We start from the raw sequence: 25129 nt of genomic DNA on the forward strand, positions 1-25129 counted from the left end.
TGTGACTTCTTACTTTTACATATATCATGCTTATTCAGTAAAATGTGTTATTTGAGATGGCCATAAAATGAAGCTGAATATTTGTGCAGGATAAGTGTCAACCTACATTAGGCTGTTTTATTTAAAATGTTGAAATAATATGATTCAAATTATTTTGAGATTATATTTTATATTTTATTATATTTCAGAGGGTTTAATTGGATGACTTGGATGAGCATTATCATGTATTCAACATTAAAACATTTATCTGGTGAAGATGATTTTATCATCTTTATATTCGGTTGGGTAGTTTATCTGTATTACACATATTTTACAATTTATATTTATTTATATTTGAAACATTTGAAGCACAGTAACTACTAATGTAATGTAAAGTAGTAAAACTATAAATTAGCATGAAATCTTAGCACGTAGCAAGTAAAGCACAAATACCTCAATAGTGTACTTAGGTATAGTGTTTAGTCACTTTGCACCATTGTGTATGTACTGTATATACAATGTTTAAGTATCACAATGCTCTCTCTTGGGTTGACTTGTTTTTATCCTCTAGTTGCTGCTCTCAGAATAAATTGTGCATTTATTTAGGTTGTACAAAGGCAAGGTCAAGACCAATGTCAAGAAAAGATTTGTTTGGTTCTCTCGCACTCAGAAATCAAGCAAAAAATGTATGAGTGGGAAGTGACTATTAGATGATAATTGACCAGCTTGACATCATTTTAAACCTACTGTAAAATGTTTTTTTATAAGCTCCACATAATTTGTTTTTATTTGAAAAAAATAAACCAACTAGCCAACATTGTGCTGAAAACTGGGCTCCTTTCTTTGGCTCATGCTTGCTCTATTTGATCACTTAGCATAATATCCACACGAAGAGTTAACATGAGGCAATGAAGCGTATAATCGGACACAGGCACTTGGATGATTTTGGGGTCCAGTTTTATCACCATAACCAAGCGGACCAATCTTTAAAATATTCCACTTTGTCTTATAATTCACAGCCTTAAAAAAATAGTGATGCCAGGAACACCATCTCTTTTGTTTAATTGAAAAGAAAAAAAGAAAGAAGACAAATTAGACTGGGAAGGCTTACATTGGAATTCCTAACTGTTGTTGGAGGGTGTGAGTGGAGGATGGTAATGTGTCTGAAAGAGATTATATGTGCGAGAAACAAAGGAGCCCCTCTTACATGGGATGTGGTGCAGATAAAACATATTTTCAGCAATGACTATAAATGTCAGGCTAGATGGATAAAGAGGATAGGGGTTACAGCAGCATCAGAAATGAGATATACTCATTTTTAGAAGTGCCTCGTGTGTGCTTTTTTGGCATCTGTAGGATTACTACACTGGATTCCTCTTTCACAGTCCCAGTTATTACTGCTTTTACTGCCTTCATCAAATCTGTTTGGTTCTTCCAACCTTTAGATATATTGACTGCAATTATAGTGTGAATGGCATAAAGTAAAGTCTTGTGCGATTATGATCAAAATGTGGCTGCAGATGCCTCCACGAGCCACATCTTGAAGCCTCACAATTGCTCTGAAAAAAAAAAGCTCAGAATATTTATAGCATAGAAAAAACATCAGAAGTGCTGGCGAGGTAGCTGGATTGTGGCATCACGCACACCACATTCTCTTTGTTTGTAATCGCAGTGAAGAGCATGTCCCTCCGAGGAACACTCCCAGGTTGTTACAGCTAATGACTGCTGGGGGTTCACCACTAGGAGCTGTCTGACAGCATTTGTTCCGATATTAATATCAGATGATAGGAAGGAGGACGATGGCAAGTGCAGTAAATTGGCACCACACAAACTCAACACATGCTTGAATAAACTTGGCAGGGGCGCTTGAATGCACAGCCACGCCATCACGTGTGCATACAGTCTGTTTTGCATATACAGTAATTGATTTATGTAAAGAAACGCAAGGCAGCCATGCTTGAAGAATCAGCTGCTTTTCTGCCAGTTTATGTGAGTTTTGAGGCGATGCCATAAACTGAAATCTGGTAGCGCTGCATCAGTTTTATTGTGACAGTACAATTATGAAGTTCCAGCTCCCACTGCTATTTGGGCTGCTTCGTTGTCACCTTGCTAAGGGCCATGATCTCTAAAGGGAGCAATAGAAAAAGCCATAATCATAATTTCAGTGGAAACTCATATTCTTTTATATGCTTTGCTTGTAATTTTTTTCATTGCAGAGAAAACAGGGAATCAAAATCCAGCTTGTGGGAAACATGAGATTCCAAAGTCTTTCTTGTGAACATGATTTTTTTGCAGGGAGGCAAAGGGGCTCCTCTCATCTTCTGATGTGTTCTCTTTGAGGTGGCAGGGACAGTCTGGGATACGCAGCTGGATGCCCCTTTACACTGCTCCCACAAACAGCTGCGGGATTTGCACATCGCTTAACCTAATTTATCTGAGGCTTCTTTGGGAGCAGATGAGTCATCCCAGCCCAGGATCACATGCACCAATTTTTACACACACTTACAGGCTCACACACATTTTCCCTTTCATCGCTCTCATGCCTTAGTTCCACTGGGCACGGCTGCTTCATGTTCCGTCTGTGACATGGTTTTGTTCTGTCCTCCGCACGGTGTCATATCCCACTGGGAGTTTCAGAACTGGAGGGTTATACTCTGGAAGCGCTAGCGAGAAGAGAGAAACCCCTCTACTTAGAGAGGAAGCCAGGGACTGGGGCAGTGGTGTCATAAAATCTTTTGTGATTTTCCACTTCCAAGATCAACCTCTTGCTGTCAATAGTGACAAATATCCTCTGGCCTGGTGTCACCCATTATGATGTAATTTTGATGTAGTGATATGATACAATCGAGAGTCTGCACAGAGTGTTTCATTTTAGGTATTGACCAAATTCTCTCTCACTTCTTGCTCCTGCTCATCTGCTCTGTACAGTTTGACGTGGCTTTCGTCAAAAATAGACTTGGCACACATGTTGAGCAGAGAGGAGAGACACCTCTGGGACGCTTCAGAAATGCTGCAGTGTGTCTAGTGGTATAACAGGAATTCATTGGAGTGGCCGTGATCAGCTCTGGTGGCCACATCGAAGCCGGAATGAAGCGCAGACGCACCCGATGGAATCAAGCCTTCAGAGCACTGCACGTTTTCATCCATATCTCTGTTCCTCACAGCTTATCTCTCATTCATTTGCTCACACTTTGCCCCCCCCCCCCCACCACACACACACACACACACACACAATTTTCTGATTATTCTAATATTCCATCCCTGCCTACTCCTTTCAGTTTTATTTCACACCCAGCTGTAACAGGATATTGAGAATGAGATGACACGGCAGTTAAATAAGTGCCTACTCACACAGACTCGGAGTGCTAGACTAAGATCTTGGCTGCAATTCTCTGCAGAGGCAAGCTGTCTGTGGCAGGGCAGGGTGAGCCGAACACCGGCTACTGTTATCCCAAACTGTTCTCATCGCTGTTGGCATATGTGCCTCTGGGTGTGTGAGGGTGTCTTTTCTTACTCAAATGTCTGCCAGTATGGCAGCCTCAAGACACGCTGTGTATCTACACAGTTGTGACAAGTTCAGGTGCTCTGCAGTGAGACAAACCTTGTTTTTTTGTAGAGTTACTGCCTCCCGTCATAATCCTGCGCTCTCTTGAACTGTGTCAAGAAAAGTAAAAAAAAAAAACACAGCCTGAAGTTGCTTAAGAATACAGCTAGCCAATTAGAGGCTAATCTAACGATGCACAACAATTTCCGCAATGCACTGGCCTATCTTTTTTAATTGAATTAGGAGAGGAGCAAAATGAAGCACATATTCCCTCCACATTTCTCTGAGCTTGATTACAGAAAGCACAGACTGTTCAAAATTCCAGCGGCTGGGTCAGAGTCGTGCTATCTCTAGCTACGATTAGAGGACCAGATAACCAAGATTTATTAGCCAAACATCCCGACAATTAATTAGAAAGCGGGGCTAGACTAATCCTGTTTCCACGGGCTTTAGTGGGTCGAACCTCTTTACACTACCAAGAGGAGCAGAGGAGCACTTCAAAGACATAGCGAATGAGGGAAGGCTTAAGTCAGCTCCCACATTTCAGCGTGTGTGTTGGCACAGTGTAATTACTTTGTCTGTTGTTTGTGCATGCACAAGTATCTGAATACAGTGTGTGTGTGCATGTTGGAATAGTACCCTGCAGGAAATATTATGTGCATATGTATCTGTGTGTGTGTGTGTGTGTGTGTGTGTGTGTGTGTGTGTGTGTGTGTGTGTGTGTGTGTGTGTGTGTGTGTGTGTGTGTGTGTGTGTGTGTGTGTGTGTGTGTGTGTGTGGATGGCCACATGGTCTAGGCCTGGTTGTTTACAGTGGCAGGGTGCAGCTGTAAATCCTCCCTCTGACGTCTTAAGCGTGAAGGTTTAGCCCACTCCCCAGTTCAAAGGCTTGTCTCTAATGCTGCTGGCTTCGGGCTCCTCCTTTTTTTTCCTCTTTTCCTGCGGCTCTGCTCGCCTTCATCTCACAGAAACCTTGTGCCCTGGGAGGCTTGGTAGGACGCAGCACCACAAAAATGTACAGTCTGTAGTGTCCTGATAGCTGAATGGTTACTGCGCATGCCAAATAACTGCAACGTCCCTGGCTCAATTCCAGCCAGGGAACTTGGTCATACCCACATCTGTCTTCACCATGGTCCTTGTCTGCCACTTCATTGCCTATTTTAAATAAGCAGAAATGCTAAAAGAAAAAGAACTTGTGTAAAAAAAGAAGAAATGTCTGCTTTGTTCCCAGGTGCGTCTCATTTGGTCTCATAAGACCTCCAGCTCTTTAAACGCAAGGCACACCAGCAAGCAGATGGCTGAGAATCTTCTGTTTTGGTTATTAGTCAGCCGTCTTCTTTGGGACTTGTGCTATTTTAAAGTTGAGTAAAAGCCTATTGCCAAATTTAGCTGAAGGACTGCTGGAAAATGCAGTAAGAAAGTAGAATCTGTGGTCAAATGGTGATTTTCTATTATTTGCATTTTACAAAATTATATTACAGAATAATGTGTGACTTACATAGCATAATAAAATAATAATATCAGACAGCAAGGAAAAAAACAAAATGAAACGAAAGAAAAGGAAAGGAAAAAAACAAACAAGCAAAAAAGACCATGCTAGTTCATGGGATATATCAGATATATGTGAAGAACAGTTTAACTGAGGAATGTTTGTCAAAGCTTTGTTATGCCATAGAAATATAGTTGTATGAAAGTTGTGTGTAATTGAAAAGATATAAAAACAGTCTCTCCAGGATATGAAAGGAACAATATTCAGCAAACATTAATGCCTTACTTTTTATGTCATAAATTAAATGAACAAAAATATGTTATAGTTTGGATGACCCTCTGGCAGATATCACAGCTTGCATACGCTTTTTGTAACCAGATAAAAGTCTTTCAATTCTTGTATTTGGGATTTTCAATATAATATTCAATATAATATTTTAATGAATATTCTTGGGCTGTCTTGCATGCACAGCTCTTTTAAGATCCACCCACAGATTTTCATTTATGTTTAAGTCAGCGGAGTGTGAGGGCCATTCCAAAACCTTCAGCTTGTGTCTTTTGAGATAGTCCATGATGGATTTCGAGGTATGTTTAGGATTGTTATCCTGTTTTCAGCCATCCTCTTTTCAGCTTCAGATTTTTTGTTTCAGACTGTGGCATATTTGCTTCCAGAATTTGCTGGTATTTGGAGGAATCCATTCTTCTCTCCACCTGTGCAGTGTTTTCTGCAACACAACCCCAAAGCATGATAGACCCACCTCCATGCTTAACAGTTGGCAAGGTGTTCTTCTCATAAAATGCTGCTCCTCTTTTTCTCCAAACATACATTTGCGTATTGTGGCTAATTTTTGTTCTATTTTAATTTAATCAGTCCACAGCACTTGTTTCTAAAATGCATCAGGCTTTTTTTATTTTATGACCAGGACACAGGTAGGTTTTCTTCATCTGACTCTTTCATGAAGGTCTTGTTTGTGCAATCATTATTGCACAATGGAACAGTGCACTTCCACTCCTGAGTCTGCTAAATCAAATGTTTTTTTTATTTTATTATTTGCCTTTATGACTAGCATACCAGCAGTTCTCTCTGAGAGTTTTGTTGATCTTTCAAAATTCATCTTGACCTCCGCAGTGGCCCTAAATTGCCATCTCTTAATTACATTTTTCACTCTGTAAACTGATAACACTTTTCTATCTTCTTGTAAACTTGTAGCCCTGCACTGTGGGCATCAATAACTTTCATTTTCAGTCTTGTACAGCTGCTCAGAGGAACTCATTGTTGCTGAGTGTTTGCACAGGGTTGGAAAAGTAAGAGTATTTTTAAAGCTTTGAAATTGGCACCTGCTGGCATTTCCTTAATGACAATTATTGATATGCCTTAGGCCTAACGAACTGATTGAGGGACCCTATCTGAAACCTTGTAAAAATAATCTGAGACTTCGGAACTCTTAGGGTGCCCAAACTTTAGCACATGCTACAATGATGTGCATATTTTTTGTGCATTGTTTTTCACCAATATCCTAGAGAGAATGTGTTTATATCTTTTCAATTAAAACTCACCAAAATGTGTTATTTGTCATGGGGACCCAAATGTTTACATACTATTGCACTGAGTGGAAGTAAAGTGATACCTGAGCATATGGTATGAGACCATTAAGGAAATATGAATCGGCTATCTTTACAACCCAAAAGAGTTGATGGGCATGTTTGCCAAATCTTTGCCTTGCTGTCCTGAAAATAACTACATTATGCATTCAGAAAAAGGCTACATGCAATAAGACATATTCTCAGCTCTCCTTGTACATGTCAGGTATGCTGGTTGTAAAATAGACTCACTACTGTTGCATGTTTCACCATGGCAATCAGAATGAGATCAGACTAAGGACGCTTTCACACCACTAGTTTGAATATTTGGTCCACACCAGGCAGTAAAGTTGTTACTATGTAGCATACAGGCTGCGGTGTGGTCCGCGTTCACACCTCCAAACAAATCAAGATTGGCCCGATTGTTCCCTCGTCTTCCAGTAGGTCGGCATTTGGTGCGGAGTCAAGCGGACCCAGACCACCTCTTTATGGAGGTCTCGGACCGCTTGATTTAGTGCACACCTGAGTGCAATTGATGCTTTCACACCAACGAAAACAAACCAAACTAAGAGCTTTTGGTCCGAATGGACTGTTTAGTGCGCATCAACTGCTGTTGGTGTGAAAGTGCCCTCACTCTGCCTTGCTCATCTTTTTTTAAACACAGTACCAGTCAAAAGTTTGGACACACTTTCTCATACAAGTGGATGGGACGATGTATCCAAACTTTTGACTGGTACTGTGTTAATAATCCTTTATACTCTACCTCAGAGAGACTGCAGAAAATTAATTATACATTTTGAGTAAACCATTAAATTCCACTGTTCACACATGACATTTTGTATTTAAATTCCATCCCCCACATGTCTTACACAAGTGGAAAGATTGAAGACTAGATTTCTCTGTGTGGAAACATGTTAAAAACAATGACAGAGTACATGACATTTGCAAAATTATATATATATACAGTATGTATGATATGTGTGTGTGTATGTATTTCAAAAAAACATGACCTGCAAACCCTATCTGTAAGAAAACAAACGACCAGGAGCTAGGTAGGTAGGTAGTTCTGCCTGTGCACCTGTTAAGAACTGTGAAACTAAGGTCTTCATGGCTTAACAAAGTTATTTCTGAGCACTGTACTTCTTGGCTGCATGCACTGTAGAGCCAGCCGGTGGATCCTTCGGTTCCTGTCCATCTGGCTCTATTGTTGATTGCAGACAGACTGGCTGATGAATGCAGCCTGGATGTAGAGGCAGAAATAGGGCCCTGAGCTCAGAGGAGCTCCCTGAGGCTGGGGCTTGGCAGTGCTTTTCAGGGCTGCTCTCTCACAAACCCTCTGAAAGCGAGCACAGCAGTCTCCATGGTTGCCTAATGGCCATGCTGCTGCTCTTCAGAGTTTGGCAGTTGACAGTTTCTGATCCTTTTTAAGCAAGAGGTGCAGATAAAAGCCCTGGCAACGAGGAGAAGTAGAGTCTGAGTTGTCCGTTGAGATTTGAAAACTAGGAGAGTTTTGCAGGAAAAAAAACAAAAAAAGGTTTTGTGTGATGTGATTTATTGATTATTTTAAAGTGAGCTTTGGAAAAACTACAGTGCTTTTTCAGAATTGCTAGAGATGGCTACACTGACATTCTGTAAATTTATCACTTTGAAAACTTTGTGTATGACATTCCCTTGTGATTTGCCGACAACAGAAAACAGATCTACAGAATACCAAGAGGAAAGAAGTGTTCAGCGGTGATTGTTTTTTTATTTCTCCATTTACAAGAACACACTTTATCATCAAAATGCAGATTAAGTAAATAACTGTTTCACCATGCACTGAATGTATATTCAGCCTTATTGTAACGTGCTCTGTATCAGTTCAGTCTGAGAGGCCAGCACCATGCTGGAGGGCACACATCCCAGTACTTGACCCTGCCTAGCCCCTCATCTGTGACCAGCTCTAATTAATTCCCTCAAGGTACACAGAAACAAGAGAGAGAAACAGAATAAGACTTAAAAACAGAATTTAATCTTGGGAGAGGAATATTAAAAAAGAAACTAGATGGAAAAGGGCATCAGATTACATGCAGTGAAGGGAAGAGAAAGTCAGGAGGAATATCGAGTGCACATTTGTTTTCCCTGTGTCTGTTTTAATCACTCCTCATTGCATTTAGTGTGCATAGTTGCGTACCTACGGCTGTGTGCTGAAAACAAAGGCTCAGTGTGTGCTTGGCCAGTTATTTCCATAGATTCCATAGAACCTGACAACAAAAGAAGCTAAATCATGTTTGTATTCTGTACTCTTTGGTTTTATCAGTGGCGAACTGTGGACCTGGACCCTGGGCCTTCAATGGGACCACATGGAGCGATAAAAAATTAAACATAGCAAATAATAGCCAGAGCCATGTCACATGGATGTTCAGCATATTAGGCTGCATTCACACTGCAAGCCAAAATCCAGAACCGGATGGCTCTTATGAATTCTGAACAGTCTTAAATCACATGAATTCCGATTTTTGCAAACCAGATTGAAACCTGATTGGGAAGTAGTTTCAAATCCCATTTGGACAGATGTGTGTGAGTCTGAACAGCTCCAAACACTCATATCAGATTTGACTGTCCGTGACGTCTCTCTACGTCTCTATGCTACGTCTCTACGCTACGTCTCTACGCTACGTCTCTACGCTACGTCACGCTATGCGACACCAGACCCGCGCTTATTCCAGTTGTTGTTGCTAGCTGACATCACTGGAGGCAACGGAGGACGTCGAAAATATCAGTCCATGGACAGAGGACCAAACCATATTCTTAATCTTTGGGGAGATGGCTCGGATCAGTCGAAGCTGTCGCAATTATATGACAAAAAATGACACAATACACTTTAGATGACGCCTCTGCTCCGACAACGTTGCCACAGCAACCTGTCAGATTGGTCATTAATGTGGCCCAGTTTGAACAGAACCAAATCTGATTTGGACACTTGCTAAAAACAGTGTGGCCTAAAAATCAGATTTGAGAAGGAATCAGATTTGAATCAGATTTGCCTGCAGTGTGAACGCAGCCTTATAGGTTTCTTTGCCCTAACTGAAAAAACAGTCATTCAAAGCTGGCTATGATGACATCACTTATTTAAAAAAACTAAATGAAACTGTTTAGCTGGAATGAAAGTAAAATAATCGTTAGCCGTTAGATTGACCGGTCGCTTATATATATGTTATCCGCTAGGTATTCGCGAATACCCAGGAGATGTTGTGATATGGTCCCGTCCATAACTAAATGAAATATGATTGGCTAAGACAACTGTCAAACTCAAATTTATGCCCACATTGACTTGAATTACACAGGCCTTCCTTATAGCCACCAAAGGCCCTGCATATATATATTAGTACAAAAATTAATTTTTTCTTAGGCCTTCACTGAATACCTTGAAGGCCTTATTATAGTTTACGTATTACTGAACAATGTTCTAATTACTGTATTCATTGTCTTCCTTTACATTGCCACACAGCCATCTAAACACACAGCAGGTGTTTATTTTCAAACAACAGGCATTTCTCATCGAGCGACAACCACAGTCACTGAGCAGTGCTTATGGCACTTTGTTGCATTCATTAATTTGCATAAAATATCTTGAGAATACTCCAGTATGAATACTGAATTCCTCCAGCTTTGCATATGCAGGAACATATTTCCTAAATGGCTGTCCTTGGCTTCTGTTAACTGGCAGCACAGCGGCTCAGTCACAAGGACGCCCAGAGTTCATACCGCCTCTCTTGTTTTTTGTGTGTGGTTTGGATTTTATCCCAGTGGGCTTCACCCCTTTCAAAAACAACTGCATGTCAGGTATGAAGAGTAAGGCTTATGTCATTGGTATGGGTCAATCAATATGATACATTTCCCCATGAGGATTAATCAAGTAACACTAACACACAACAAACATTTTGACATGTGTTATTATTAATGAATTCATCCCATCTATGGTATCATACATAGTTTACTGACACACTTACTGGGAACAGAGCCATAATTAAAAAGTGTGCCTTTAGTGGTTTCTAGCCATGTGCATTGGATGTTTTAATATTATTTGACCAAGTTTTAAGAATTCCGTCTCTGACATTTTCCCTTCACCTCAATACTATTTTGGACTCACATCAATGAAAAAATAATGTAAAATGTTTAAAAGCAGCATGTTTTTGCATCCAGCAGTCCAGCAGGGACTTTGTGACATTACCATTGTTTTGGAGAGAGATGTAAGCTAAAAGTAGCTAGGTTGTCTGGAGATTGAAGGTGGTGCATTAGATTAATATTTAATTTAAAAGAAAAACAATTAACAGGCGTTTCTCTCTGCAGGCATTTTGACTTCTCATAGTAAGAAAACCAAAGTGTCACAGTAAGCAATGGCAAGTGACAGCGTTACTAGGAGCCTGAAACTGAAACAACTAAATGAATTCAGCCATCATTCATTTGATCATTTATACCTGTGTTTTTTCTACTGTGACATGTCAAATTGTCCTTCATTTAAAAGACTGTTGACACTTGTCTGTACTTTTCTGCTTCTCTATTTCTCTGATTGAATGCATGTACTGTATATGTATGCATATGTAAGTACATGCTTATCAATAATGGTTCTCATTGATTCCCAATATCAATTCCAATATGGCAAAAAAGAGGTCAAATGTTTAGATAACGAAAATATCTACTTTGACTTTAATTGTTTCATTAAAATAAGTCAATTCAAAGTCATTTTTACTGAAGATTCTGCTTCTTGTGTTTTGAATGCTTTCTGGCTCGTCTTTCCCTCAGTGACATTGTGTGCTGTCATTGTAAAGGCCATTTCACACAGACGCATTTCACGTGTGCACTACTAAACTGGGTTTCAGCATGATAACTTTCCAGACTTGTAAAATCCAGTCTGTGGTTATTACAAACCGCTGTTTTTCTGATAAGCCTTTAAACGCAGTAATGTGTTTCTCCGACCAGACTTGCTGGATTGTGTTTCATCATCTCACTGGCACTTTAAACAACACGCCACACCAACACAGCCCCTTGTTTTACACAGGGCTGTTTTTAGTCTGATTGCAGCTGAAGAGTTGTATGTTGCTGAACAAGAAAAAGTAGAAAAAGTAAAGCAACACTTTAAAGGCCCCACGACACAGAAGTTAGAGTGTCTGTACTATGACAACAGGAATATAGTAACATACATAGAGGGTGCATCACAGCTTGGTGTCCCTGGCTCTACTTGCTGATGACACAAACAGACATCAAACACTGTACAGTCCTTCAGATCAATGCCGTGGTGCCTTACATGTTTGGTCAGGTTTGAAGTGCAACCTGACTTACAGCTGATTAGCTTCAAAGGGTTATATTGAGCTTACAGTAGGAACCAATATGCAAAATATAATTTAAACATTTTTAATGATTCCTTTTAAATTGGAATTTCTATTTCAATTTGAACCTCTCCTCAATGCCCAACACTATGAATATGTTTTTTCAGATAAAAGTAATATCTAATGGTTCTCTATTAATTGTTTACATCTCCGGAAATCCCAATAAATTATATGCGGCAGTCTCTTCAGAGGCCAAGGTCAGGGATACAGTAGCTGTCACAATGATGAGTCGTTTTTACTGAGATAGAATGTCTGCCCACCAAACAGGGGGGGATTGACAGTTAATCACAAGCACATTACACCTCTGGGATGGGCGAAACTGCAGCCTCCTGCCTTTGGCTCCAGCCTGCCTGTCATTATGATGACTCTGCGGCCTATCAGTGTCTGCTTCAGATTTATCGGTCTGGCACTAAACTGTGGCCTCGTCTTGGGTTAAGTTTGGCACCTGTCCATCCATCAACTACGAAAGTCTCCCTGTGACGCAGTGGACGTAATCTCTCTTTATATATACCACCTTGCTGCCACACGGCAATGCCATTGTTCACACAGTTCATTCAGTCAGTACAACTAAATAAATATTACACAATGTTAGCGAATGCAGCAACATGCCCCTACTGTACAATACAAATCTGGAGAGCCAGAAAGACACCGTGTCATTGTTGGAAGAATGTGACTGTATTAATATCTGACAGGGAAATAGCTGGCAGAGTTCATTGGGACTTAAGTGTTTGGGAGGGATAGTGTGGGTGGACAACTTTGCTGGTGAAGGCTCTTTTAAACAAGCTGGGTAATTACTAAAAAGCATGCTGAAGGCAATTCTAGCTGTATCTGTTGACACTACTGTGACACGAAATTTAGCATTTGGTTTATATGTGTGAGCAAATGGTGTATTAGTATGTGGGAAAATGAGCAGATTGTATACAGGGTTGTTTTGCTTAAATGGCTTATGCTGATTTATCACTGATTACTCTAATATCCTGGGATATAGTATGCCTAGAGCCATACAATTAAATCACTACAATGTTGACTTTGAATGGAGCTTTAGAAACTACAAATATCATTCAAGTACATGTAGTATGACAACATGTTTTTTTGTTTTTTTTTTCAATAAATAATTCCACGGAAGAGCTTTGGAAAAAGACATCATTTACCAGCTACCATTCATTACTGCTCGTGACTATCTCATTAGCTATGTGTCAAGACAGATGACCAAACCATGGCATAGGTTATTATGCCATCCCTGGAAGTGTCTCGGTTTACCGCAGGGGCATGTCGCCATGCTGACATGTTAATGGGATCAGTCATTGATAACAAGGAGCTAATGAAAATCTAATCAGAAACTGGCCCTGTCGGTGGATTGTCTCCTCTCTGCCTCTCCTCTGTGTCCAGTGAAAAAAAATTCCATCTCAGGTCTCATCAACTGGTATGATTTGCAGTGTCACCCTGGAAAAATATAATTCATAATGCATTTATTTATTTCTTCACTTGTCCGTTTTATTTACTTATTTAATCATTTTCAGTGCTTTTCTGGCTTGAAACTATACCAGATTACATCAGATAAAGAGAGGGAATCACTTTGGATAGGTTGCCTTTCTATTGCAGCACTGTTAAATTTAGCTCTCTGAGTGAGACGGGGCGTACAGGAAATGAATTAATAGAGCCCCATTAATTCATTCAATTTTATCTTCTTCCTTCTGGGGTGCTGAGAGGCAGGACAAGGAGTAGGTCAAGGCTGAGGCCAAGATTATGTTTTAAGTATCCCTGTAGAGAAGGTCAAATGGATCTGTACATGGAGAATTAATGTTATACTCATTCAGCAGAAATATAGAACATTAATTTATGCATATAGTTGCACTTTCGTGTTAGGGGAAAATGTGTATTCTCTACTCTGTCCAGGCAGTATAGCTCATGGGAACAATAAACTAGGAGGAAGCCCTGAAGGCCTGGATGCTGCAGTGAAACTAAACAGGCATGCTTTGCAGAGGAATGTGTGAATGCCCTGTAGGCGTTAAATGTAGGACAGAGACAAAGAGGCATATGTGTATTGTCTGTGGCCAAAATGTTGCACCTGAGTTACAGTCGAACATATGCTCAGCAGTGAATCGTATATGATTAAATATTATTAAAATGTTAGCTTCTGAATATGTCTACATACATATTATGCTTGTCCACCTGAATTTGTTTGATGTGTCCTGTGAGAACAAACAGCAGAAAAGGTACAAGCACAACATGTTTTTATATGTGGAATATGTAATTCTGTAAAGGTAGATTGTTTTTAAGAAAATACCATATATATATATATATATATATATATATATATATATATATATTGATTATGATTGATGCTGATATAAGAACACCTGTGAAACCATAGTGAAGCGCAGCACTTACCACTATTGCATTTTCTGTCACGGAGGCTCTTGGTTCATTGTGCCATGAGGGGAAAGCACATCAGGGCCGTGTGATGTGTTCTCTGAGGGTGATGACTGGCTGATAAAGTGCTGCTGAGTACTCGGGGGTGAGGTTTATGGATTTTTGTAACACCCTGGAGCCACAGCTGAGCAGGACAACAACAAGGTCTCAGTCTCTTTCTCCACATGTTCAGACTGTGTCTTTTTTCAGCTTCATAACCTCCAGGACGTTTCCAGAGGGAGATAGGAGACCAGTCCGATATATCACACTCATCTGTCAGCTGCACACTTTACCAACATCAAATTCCCTTGTAGCAAACACTGTACAACATGATTCGAGCAAGAAACATAAACATTAACATCCTATCTTCAATACTTGTTCTATATCTTAACTACAAACTCTTCCCATTTGATCACCAGGCAGTTAATTTATGACGCCACTCTCAATCTGCGAAATGCAGTTTCTTACTGGCCTGGAGGGTCCTATAACATGTTCATTCTGCAGAACATCAGTTTGACCAGGCTGCTATGGTGATGCAACTTTTTTTTGCAGGCCGAATGGAGACAAAATTAATCATTAATCATTATTAACCATCTTGGTTATATAGTTGGAACGTCAGTGATAGAGATCATAGCCCGACCACATGGTTGATTACATCCCTGACCAACCTTTCTAGCCTGGGGATGTGATCAAACTTGAGTCTTACATTCCTCCCGGAGATTTTAAAGCTTTATTATCTGATGTTTTTGAGTCTTGTAACTGTTTTTATTCATTTTCTGTTTGTTGTGTAGTTGTGTTGTTTCTGTCTGCTGATTGTGTTCGTTTCTTAAGATGTTCTCTTGGAAAATAGATCTTAATCTCAATGAGACTGCCTTACTGAATAACAATTTTAAAAAAAATAGAGCAAACAAAAGGCGTCTGGATACTCCTCCTATACAACTGAGCTCCCTGTTGTATTTGTTAAACTTTGAGCATCACACCTAATTGAAGCACATATGGCCTATTTTCTGCACAGTCATGCCATACAGGGTCTATACCAATAACTCTCTGAACAGCAAAACTGCAGCTCAGGTTTAAAGGGGATCTTATGACTTTTAAGTCCAGACTGCATTAAAAGGCACATTGTGCAATTACCTCATTAATTTGCATTTTTGGCACTTGAGGCTGAACTAATCTCTTTTAATAAGTTACAAATTGCAGTCATATGGTCAAGATCTGTGCAAACCTGAAGGATTTTGTTGTATTTTTTTAGCAGAATGCACCTCTGTCTGTGTGTGGTTGTGATGGACAGCTAGTTTGACCTGCACAGAAAATGTTTTTGCTCAATCAAAGTGATTCCTGTGTTGATTCTGCTTGAGTTGAGAAATACAAATAGTCCTGCTTAAAACGTCTGAAATGCCTTTTCCTTATTTGCATATGGTTTTGTTTACGGGAATTGGTCAAGCGTGCCCATGCAGTGCTGATAGCATGCAGGACTTTGTGGCTAATTTGAATGATTAGCACACATTGAAGCACTCAGGGGGAACTAATCAGTGAACTCACATGGTGTGGTATTTTGAAAGTCTGTTGGTTTCGAGTGCTCTTGAAAGCACATGCTTACATTTGGAAATCATAATTCTGACTTCACCCAGGATTTCAGTACTCTTCGTCCTTAAGTATCAAAAGTGCTACATATAGTAGCATTCGAAGACATGGGTCATAGTGCTTTTTTGATCTTTTGTTAGAGCAAAGAACCATTTTCACTCCTAATGAGATGGAAGTGACACACAGTTGTAGTGAAAGTGGCATTTTCTATTTTTTTGTTTTTGTTTTGATAGCCAAATAAGCAGAGAAAGAAAGGGGGAATGACCTGCAACAAAGATTTCTGACTGGACAAGAACCTGGGGCATTGTGGTTCATGGTCACCACCGTCATATTTCCCTCTACTAATTGTTTGCCATCTGGCAGTCCTTGTAATCGGTAAATGACAAATTGTTCAATTGTTCTTATACTTCCTAACTTCTTCGATTAGACGCTCTTCAACATGGTCCATTGTGTTTGTGTTTACCAAAATAAAAATGGTGGGCCAGAGGCAGGCGACTGGAATTAATTTCACAATACAGGAAATACGTTGCTACCAAGCAAACCAATCACAGCCCTTGCTGTCTGTGTTGCCTCGACGTGTAGTTACATTTCTGGGGAGGTGCACGTCAGGGGACGGCATAGGGGTTCACAGAGACGCAGAGAGCTCTGTGTAGGTACGCCATCGGCTTGACCAAGGGGTGAGGTGAAGAAGAGGAATAACTGTGGAGACTCTGTGACTGTGTCTGGAATCACATTTTCTTTATAGGAAAAGTGAAATATTTATGCTCTATATAGTATACAGAACAGGACCAAGAAATAGTTCCCATTGCATGCACACTTCTTTCCATTAACAATCCCACAATGCAATGTTCTGTATTTCACTGATGTGAAAATTGCAGTTGTGCAACATAACACAATGTCAATGATGATATAAAATTAGCGATGACTCAGAAGTGTCTCAATTTACTGCTCAGAGTTATTTTGGACACAGATTGTGTGTGTTTTGCACAATTATCATCTGAAACACCTGTGTGTGTGTGTGTGTGTGTGTGTGTGTGTGTGTGTGTGTGTGTGTGTGTGTGTGTGTGTGTGTGTGTGTTTGTGTGTGTGTGTGTTTTTTATTTCCTCTTCCTCTGTACAGTCACAGAATGATGGAGGTGTTAGGCTGTATTCAGAAAATAGACTTTGATGTACAAAAAGTGTACATCTGCCCTCTGCTCTCTTTTTCCCCCTGTGTCTACTCATTCGCCTCTCTCCTGGGAAAAACTGGCAGTTGATCCTGAATTGCCTAGAGGACAATTCAAAAGGTCAGTGTGAGCAGACTGTTGAGAAAATGCACCTTTCTAACCCCCTCCACCCCACAAAGAGGACAACAACACTTGCTGACGTGGCCTTATCTTTCTCATATGCTGGATGGCACAGGCTACTTCGTCAAAAGCACCACTTTTTAATTTATTTTCTGCCCCAAACATCAGTCCTCAGCTGGCCCTTACTCACTCACTCTCTGTTTCTACCCATCGTGCAGCAGGTTGTCCCCAGAGGCACATGTAATGGTCTACTTGCTTTCTACTTTAGGCGATAAAGACCTGCAGAATAACCAGTCACAGCTCTTGCTTAGAATGAGATAAAGTTAGGAGCAGAAATTGAGCATGAGTTGTAAAGAGTATAGTCAAAGGCACAGGAAAAAAAGGTTAAGTGTGCCCTGTGGCATCATACAACCTAATTCAATACTCTCCATTCTGTCACCTTTTGGTCTGTTTTTGCATTTTAAATTAGGGCTTTGTAGAACAGTGACGTCTTACAATAAGGACACAGGGTATAGATTACTCAAATGCATTAAAGTCCTCCAGATAGGATAGATTGTGTGCAAATGAAAAACGATAAGTTGATGAAGTGAGTACTGTTCCATTATTAACATTTAGATATGAATGACAGAGGAGATGTCATTTGAAATTGATCTTTGGTCAATGAAAAATGCCACAGCCAGAGGGGCAGATTGTTTCAAAGAACAGAAAATGTCAATACCTACCTACTGCTTGGAATATTTTTAAACGGTGGGAGAGAAGCAGCCTGATAGATGACGATGGTGATAATGAAAAATGATGTGAATGGGAGAGAATGAGTATCACAGAGGTGGAGCTGTGCATGATAGAGTGAGCATGGGATAAAAATGGGATTAGGTTCTGTACTTCAGGTGGTGTGTCAGCCTTGGGAATGGAAAACCTGTCAGTCCTTCTTGGCCTGAAGCTGGTTGGCTGCTCTATTGATTTGGTTGCAATAGAGAAGGCTCCTATGCAGCCAACAGCCATGTTTTCACTTGTCTAACACTACGGTGCTTGAGGGTGCATACGTGCAGTTTTAATTACGAAACATTTTAAATCTGATAGTTTTGTTTGATTTATGCAGTTATTTTGGTTGCATATAGATGCATAGTTTGCACTTTGTGGAATTATCTGTACCTTAAAGGACTTAAACTTCTATAATGGAAGTTTTGAGGATAGCGGAAACAAGCTGTAAATGCAACACTAATGTAATATTATTTTTTTAATTGTTCCATTTTTTGGGAAATACCCTTATATTTGCATTATTGCTGAAAGTCAGATGAGAAGATTGATACCACTCATATGTGTACAGTAAATATAAAGCTACAGTACTACCAGCAGCTGACTGGCTTAGCTTTGCATAGAGGCTGACAAAGAGGGTGAGACAGTTAGTCTGGCTTATGTCCAAAGGGGAACTCCTCCTCCCCCTCCCCACCAAGTTGTGGTGTCCAACTTGTCCAGTTTTTGTGCATTTTAGCTAATCAGCAGTAGCTTCATATTTAATGAACTTCTGCTTCTGCAGTTTATCTGGCACAGGCAACAAACATTTTTTACATACCAACGGACCCAAATCAACATTAGCATTCCACCTGATGAATATAAACCTAATATAGAATTTTCTTTGAGGTCTGGTTTGCTCTGCATCTTCTCCTGAGCTAAATATTTGTCTCTTATGCTGCTAAATGTTCCACAGCGTTCATTAGTGCTGTGTTTGTCTGCTTCCCATTTGGTGCTGGGCAGGTACTGTATAAACACTTTGCTGAAAACAGCTGCCTGCTGCTCCCGATAAAACCAGTAATTTGATCCTTTACTCTAATAAAAACATTCTTTATTGCAGCTTTAAGATTTAAGAATAATAATTACTCAAACACAATAGAGCAAAATATAAATTAGACTCTGGCATTTTCTGATTGTAGTAGTAAATGGAGGAAACATTCTTTGAAAACTCAAAATAGGGTATTGCATATGATTGACTAGACATATGAATGTGGATGCTGACATGGATAATGAAAGAGAAAAGACCTTCAATGTCTTAGCAAAACACTGCTGTTATGTTTAGAGGAGACTGTTGTGCTGCTCAGCCTCCTAGCAGGAATGTTGTCATTGCGTGTCATTGCGATAAGTCAATAAAGTCTGTGTGATGTCTTATTATTGCTGTGTCCCAGTATGAGATCTTCCATTAGGAAGGGAACTTGTCCATCCTCTCAACGGGATTCCTTTTATCAAAGCTTCCATCAATGATTTTTACTTAACTCCAGGCTTGCCTCAAATTATCGATAAAATCAGACAGGCAAAAACACCAGTGTGGTTCAAAGAATTTTCTGTTTGTCATTTACTTTGTCCAGCAATGGTTATTAAACACATTAATGTCTGGCATTTGCAACAAGGCATTAATGTCTGTTAGTGACATGTCTTCCATTGAAAGCTGGACTTTTGGTTGGTGAACAATTTCAGGACATGATTAGGCAGTTTTACATTTGTGTGCTGGTTTTCTCGGAAGGAGGCCAAACATCAGGGAAATGACAACAGTAATGATCCTTTTGGGCCGATGGCCACGTCTCTACTCTTTCCCTATTATTTATTTATTTGTTTGCTTATTTATTTATTTGCACAGAAGGTTATTGCAGACAGCTGGGGTTTGTGGACCCTCAGAGATTGAGTTTGAAATCCCACATGACCTTCTCAAAAGAGAGTACAGGACAGAATGAAGGTACCTGGTGAAAAGATGAGCAACAAGGCCAATGTGCTGAGAGCCAGCCAGGGCTTAGACTAACAGTAATGGCACAGCAAGCAGCATCAAGGACGCTTCTTAAACCCTAACACAGCCATTGATCCCATTATATTCAGACCTCTGGTCCCTCTAGTTTCTTGTGTATTTGAGATTACTTATACTCTGGCCTTGGATGTCAGAGGGACAAAGCTTTGCTGAACAGGTCATACAGAGAAAGACTTAGTGTATTTTATGCAGTGGAAGAAGAAAACAAAATAATAATGTGTTATGTTTCCGTTCTGTTTGGGTTTTCCCCCATGTTTTATGTTTACCATCTCCCATATTAATAACTCTGCTGTCTCTAATTTGCAATTTCCTTTTTTCCCCGCTTTCTTTTGTATTTTATTGACTCACTGTTTGTGACCCCACCTAACGTATCAGTGTTGCACAAACCCAGCCCCACCCTCTGTTTATCCTCCTCCTTTACCTTCTTCATCTACTGCGGCTCGCCACAGATAATGTCACCTACTGTACAGCCTGTGACCAGGTTGTAGTCCAGCAGTGCTCCGTATGAATTATGATGTGCTGGATCAGTCCTAATCTTGTTATGGATGTTCTTTTGCCCTTGGGAGGGGCATCAATGGATGGATGGAACTTTATCAGATTTCACGGTGCGTTGGAGTTCAATTCATGAAAGGTGCTGTGTTGTGTGTGTGTGTGTGTGGGGGGGGGGGCATGCATGGTAGCACTAACACCACAGTTTGATCTGATTAGCTGTATTTATTTTCAAGCATCTTTAATAAAAATGAAAAAATCTTAAATAAAAAAATGAGGTTAGCAGAGTAAAACAATAATAATATGAGATGAAAAAGGAAATTATAAAAATAAAATGAACAGTAAAATCAAATAAATCTAGGTAAGCTGTGTTAGGTGTAATCTGAGTATTAAAAAGGGAACCTGATATAACAATCAGAGAGAGAGAATCATCAGATTAATGTGAGATTTAAAAAGTGATTTAAAAGGCCATACTAGTTTAGTATACTAAATAATATTTTGTATACTAAATAACTACATATACTAGTTTATGTTCATGAGTTTCAAAGCTTAGGTGCACACATTTTAAAGGCTTGTGTTGGTACAACCAGGAGACTAGTGGCCACTATATCAAAGGTGTGGTTCAAATGAATTTGTTTCTAGAGCAGTAAAGCAGTAAACGTCTGGTGACCTTGATGATAGCAGTGTGTGCTATTAAAAGAGCAGGAGCGTCTACATTTTTTAAGATGGGAACAATTTTTGGTCTCAACATTCCTCTTCAAAATGTTTTGTAAAAATATCTTTTAAAGTTTGAATTGTAGAGTTTTAAATTCCACAGTGAGAAATACCAGATTCTTAAAGTTTCTCATCAATGTATAATAAAAACAAGGTCACCAGCTGTATTAAGCTATTTCTAAGTCTGAACATCTCTTAGAAAGTAATAATAAAAAAAATCTGATAAGAAATATCCTGCAATTGACTTGTCTTTCAGCAGCAAAGCATCCTTTATTTTGTGTTCATGTTGACATTTAAGAGTTTAAAAATTGTACAGTTGTTAAAGCTAAAGTTCATTATGTTACTACATAGACAATATGAAGTTTTCAGTTGAAGCCTGAGCCTCTTATTTAGTGTCACTGAGCTCAGCTTTCAGTGGCAGAGTAGGCCAACTTCTCAGATAAATCCAAGGATTTCTATAACACTGGACAAAAAGCCCACTCACACCCACTAACTTCTGGCTTTTGTCTTCTGTGGGAAAGGGTACAATTGGCATTAATTCCGGGGTCAAATCACTCTGCAGTAGTCATAGGTATTTATCGACTCCAGATCCGATTCCTCGGTGGACAGGCTAATTTTAACTCCCCTTCCAACTGCTTTTTCATCTGTTTCAATCTGTGGATGTCTGTAAACATATGTTCTCATCCATATGTTTACATATGGGCTCTCTATAATAACAAAGTAATAAGTAGTCTGTTATTACAGAGAGAGTAAACATATTGTGTCATCCATATGTTCATGTAGTATTAGCATGCTGGGCTAACAGACTGTCTGCTGTGTGATGTCTTTCAGAGCACACAAACACCATAAACACACCTGTCAGTTGCCCAGCAAGGTGCTTAGATCAGAAACACCAAGCTTATTTTTATAGCCAATGGGCTACACAGTCTATGCTAATTATGCTGACCTTGCTAACTAGCTGCTACCCATGATGTCAAAAACATGACCGATTGAAAGATAAAACAAGAAAAACAAACAAACAAAAAAGGAAAACTTGTCTACAGGCAAAAGGGCAAGGAGTTGATTTAAGTTATGTTTTAAGCAGGTTTTAAATTAGAGCATTTAAAACGTATGCTCTAATTTTGTTGTATGAGTAGCAGAACAGTGTTATTACTTTGTGTGGGCAGTGACGGTCACTATGACCTGTTCTAAAGACATGGTGGAGGGTAACAAGTTCGTCATCTCCCAAGCTCCTTCTGAAGATGTCATTCAGTGTGTTCTCATCTCAAGGTAAATCTAAATTTACCGGCCTTAAGGTTAGTATTAACCAATCTGTCACTGAAGTACAATATGTTAGACCACTTCACAGCTGACCCTTTGACCCCAGCAAGATCCTCTTTATTTTTCTCTTTTATCAGAAATCCATGTTTCTTCTGACATATTATTGACTGAGAGAAAATTGTGTTTTTTCATCTTCCTTTTATCATTCCTGTCCTTCCACAGGATCCTGCAAATATGCTTTCTAAACGTAGTAGAGAAGGTTGAGCAGAGTGTTTGGATTTGGTATTGTTTGATTTTTTCTTGATTTCATTTGATTGATTCTGGTTCTTATCGATCCCCAGTTTCAATTCCAGTGTTATTTATATATATTTATATATTATATATTTAGATAACAAATTATCCTTATTCTTTTATCTGTTTACTTTGACTTTCATTTCATTCAAATAAGTCAATTCCAATTTTAACTGAACATTCTGCTTTTGTTTTGAGCACTGTTTGTCTCATTTTTCCCTCAGTGGCATCCACGTTCTGGATGATATAAATATTTTCTTCTTTTCTTACTGTTATATGTATTGTTTTTGTCTATATTTAATGCTGAAACAATTAGTTAATAAAGTAAGTAGTTGATCATCAAAAAATTAATTGACAACAGTTTTGATGAACGATATAGCATTGAAGTCATTTGTCACAGAAAAATGTCACATTTTCACTTTCACAGAAATGAAATGGGTGTTAGTCTGTTGGTTTGCAGTATCTTGGGCTCTTGGCAATTGCAGTTGGCCTTTTCTTTTCTTCGCTATTTAACTAATAAAAAGTTTTTTCATATGTTTGCATTGAAATCAAGCATTTTTGTTCTTTTTGTGTATTTTTTAAAATCCCATCCCTTTCCCCCCGTGATACAAGCATTGCCTTAACAACCATGTTGTTAATAAATGGCTTCACAGAGCCACATCTTTGAAAATTTGCCGAATTGCATGAACTAACATTATGCATAATGCATTGTCCATGTGGAATGGGATTATTTTATAGTATATCAGGATTATGGCACAGATTATGGGCAGGGCTTTCATTTACTTTGTCGCAATGTTTAATTCATGGACATTTTCATACAGCATATGCACTCACATACAGTATGTTGTTAAATATATTCACCTATATCTTTGATTTACATTTCAAAGGAGGTTAAAGGGCAGTGGAGTGACAGGAGCATATGTCCCCATGTGACATTAGAGCAGCTTGCAGAGTCAATAGAAAGGTGTTAATAATGTCTATACATAAAACAAGGGGCACACATCCAGGACGTAACCGCCAGTGAGAACGGTACGGCTGCAGCATTTCAGCCCATGCTATTATTTTATGAGTCCCTTGTGGGCCTGGAGGTTGCAGAAGAGGAGACAGATTCTGAAGGATCTAATTAAGCAAAGCAAAATGAGAGTGCAGAGATCCCCAGCCCAGGATAGGACACAAATCAGAGCCTGTTGACAGTGTGCTGCAGGGCAATAGAGCTTTGCAGTAAGGGCCTCCAGATAATGACCATTGCTACTTGTCTGTGGTCCTTAGATTAACTTTCTTTATAGCTTAGGGTTAAGGGTTGTGAATCTCAATCTCATTATATAAAACAGCAGCCTGTGAATTTAGGAGTTTTGTAGCATTTGCACTTAAAGAGGTAATTAGTGTTTTCCCAGTAGCTGGGTGGTGCTGGTGAACAACCAGATGACTCCATGGGTGTCTTATTTGAAAAGCAGTCTCTGGAGTCACACCTGAAGGACAAAAATGAGTTTTGTACTTATAGCCCACTGTACTTGTGGTTTTATAGTGAATTGTTTAGAAGGTGTGAAAATGTTGAGGACCGGTGTGTGTGTTCTTTTGTGAAGGATGTTTCCCAGTTTAGAGGTGCAGGCTGTGTGGGATGTTAGGAAATCTTTCTCTATCTGGCAATTCAGCGTTCACATGCTATTACATCTGAGTGGAGAATAAATGTCTTCGGGACACCTGGCGCCAAGGCTGTGACTGTCTGGTCTCACAGGATCATTTCTGACTGAGAACAGAAAGACCTTGGAGTACAAAGACAAGAGGCTTGATTATGTGAGTACACAGGAAGGTCTCCCAACATTGTTGTGCTAATCACGTTAGCGGGCACCGGCTCAAGGCAGGACAGATGCTAGACAAAGGGCAATGGGGTTATGTTATCCTGATTAGAGGAGGCTTTGGGGGGTTTTGTGAATCTCGTTTCTTACCTCGGCATCATCTTGCAGAGGGAAAACTGCCACTGGTGGTTTCTCTCACAGTCTGGTGGATTTTTTTTCTATCTCACTTGTTCTCCATGTCTCTCACCACTATTCACAATAACTACTGCCTTCACAAGCACTGATTCTTGCAGTAATTATTTTCCATTTTATGTCATTCCACTTTATTTCTGATTTTTAATTTTTTCTTAATTTGATAGGAAGAGGAATTAGTATACAGTTCTTTATTTCATTTTTCCAATTTAACATGATTCAATGCTGTAGGCATTTGTATGGAGACTGGGAAGTGTCAGTGAGAGAAAAACAAAACAAATTAGCATGCGCAATTTAATAATGTGTGCTCTCAAATTAATATTTTTTACACATGAATTACTTAATTTATACATT

The 25129-nt window shown here is 39.5% G+C and overlaps 1 protein-coding gene across 3 annotated transcripts in view; it reads left to right on the top strand.

Moving 5' to 3' along the window:
• ptprub (protein tyrosine phosphatase receptor type Ub) overlaps positions 1-25129 on the top strand; it is a 159916-nt gene that overhangs the window by 63256 nt on the left and 71531 nt on the right. The window lies entirely within an intron of this gene.

This window comes from Scomber japonicus, chromosome 10 (genome assembly GCF_027409825.1).
Source record: "Scomber japonicus isolate fScoJap1 chromosome 10, fScoJap1.pri, whole genome shotgun sequence".
NCBI lineage: Eukaryota > Metazoa > Chordata > Actinopteri > Scombriformes > Scombridae > Scomber > Scomber japonicus.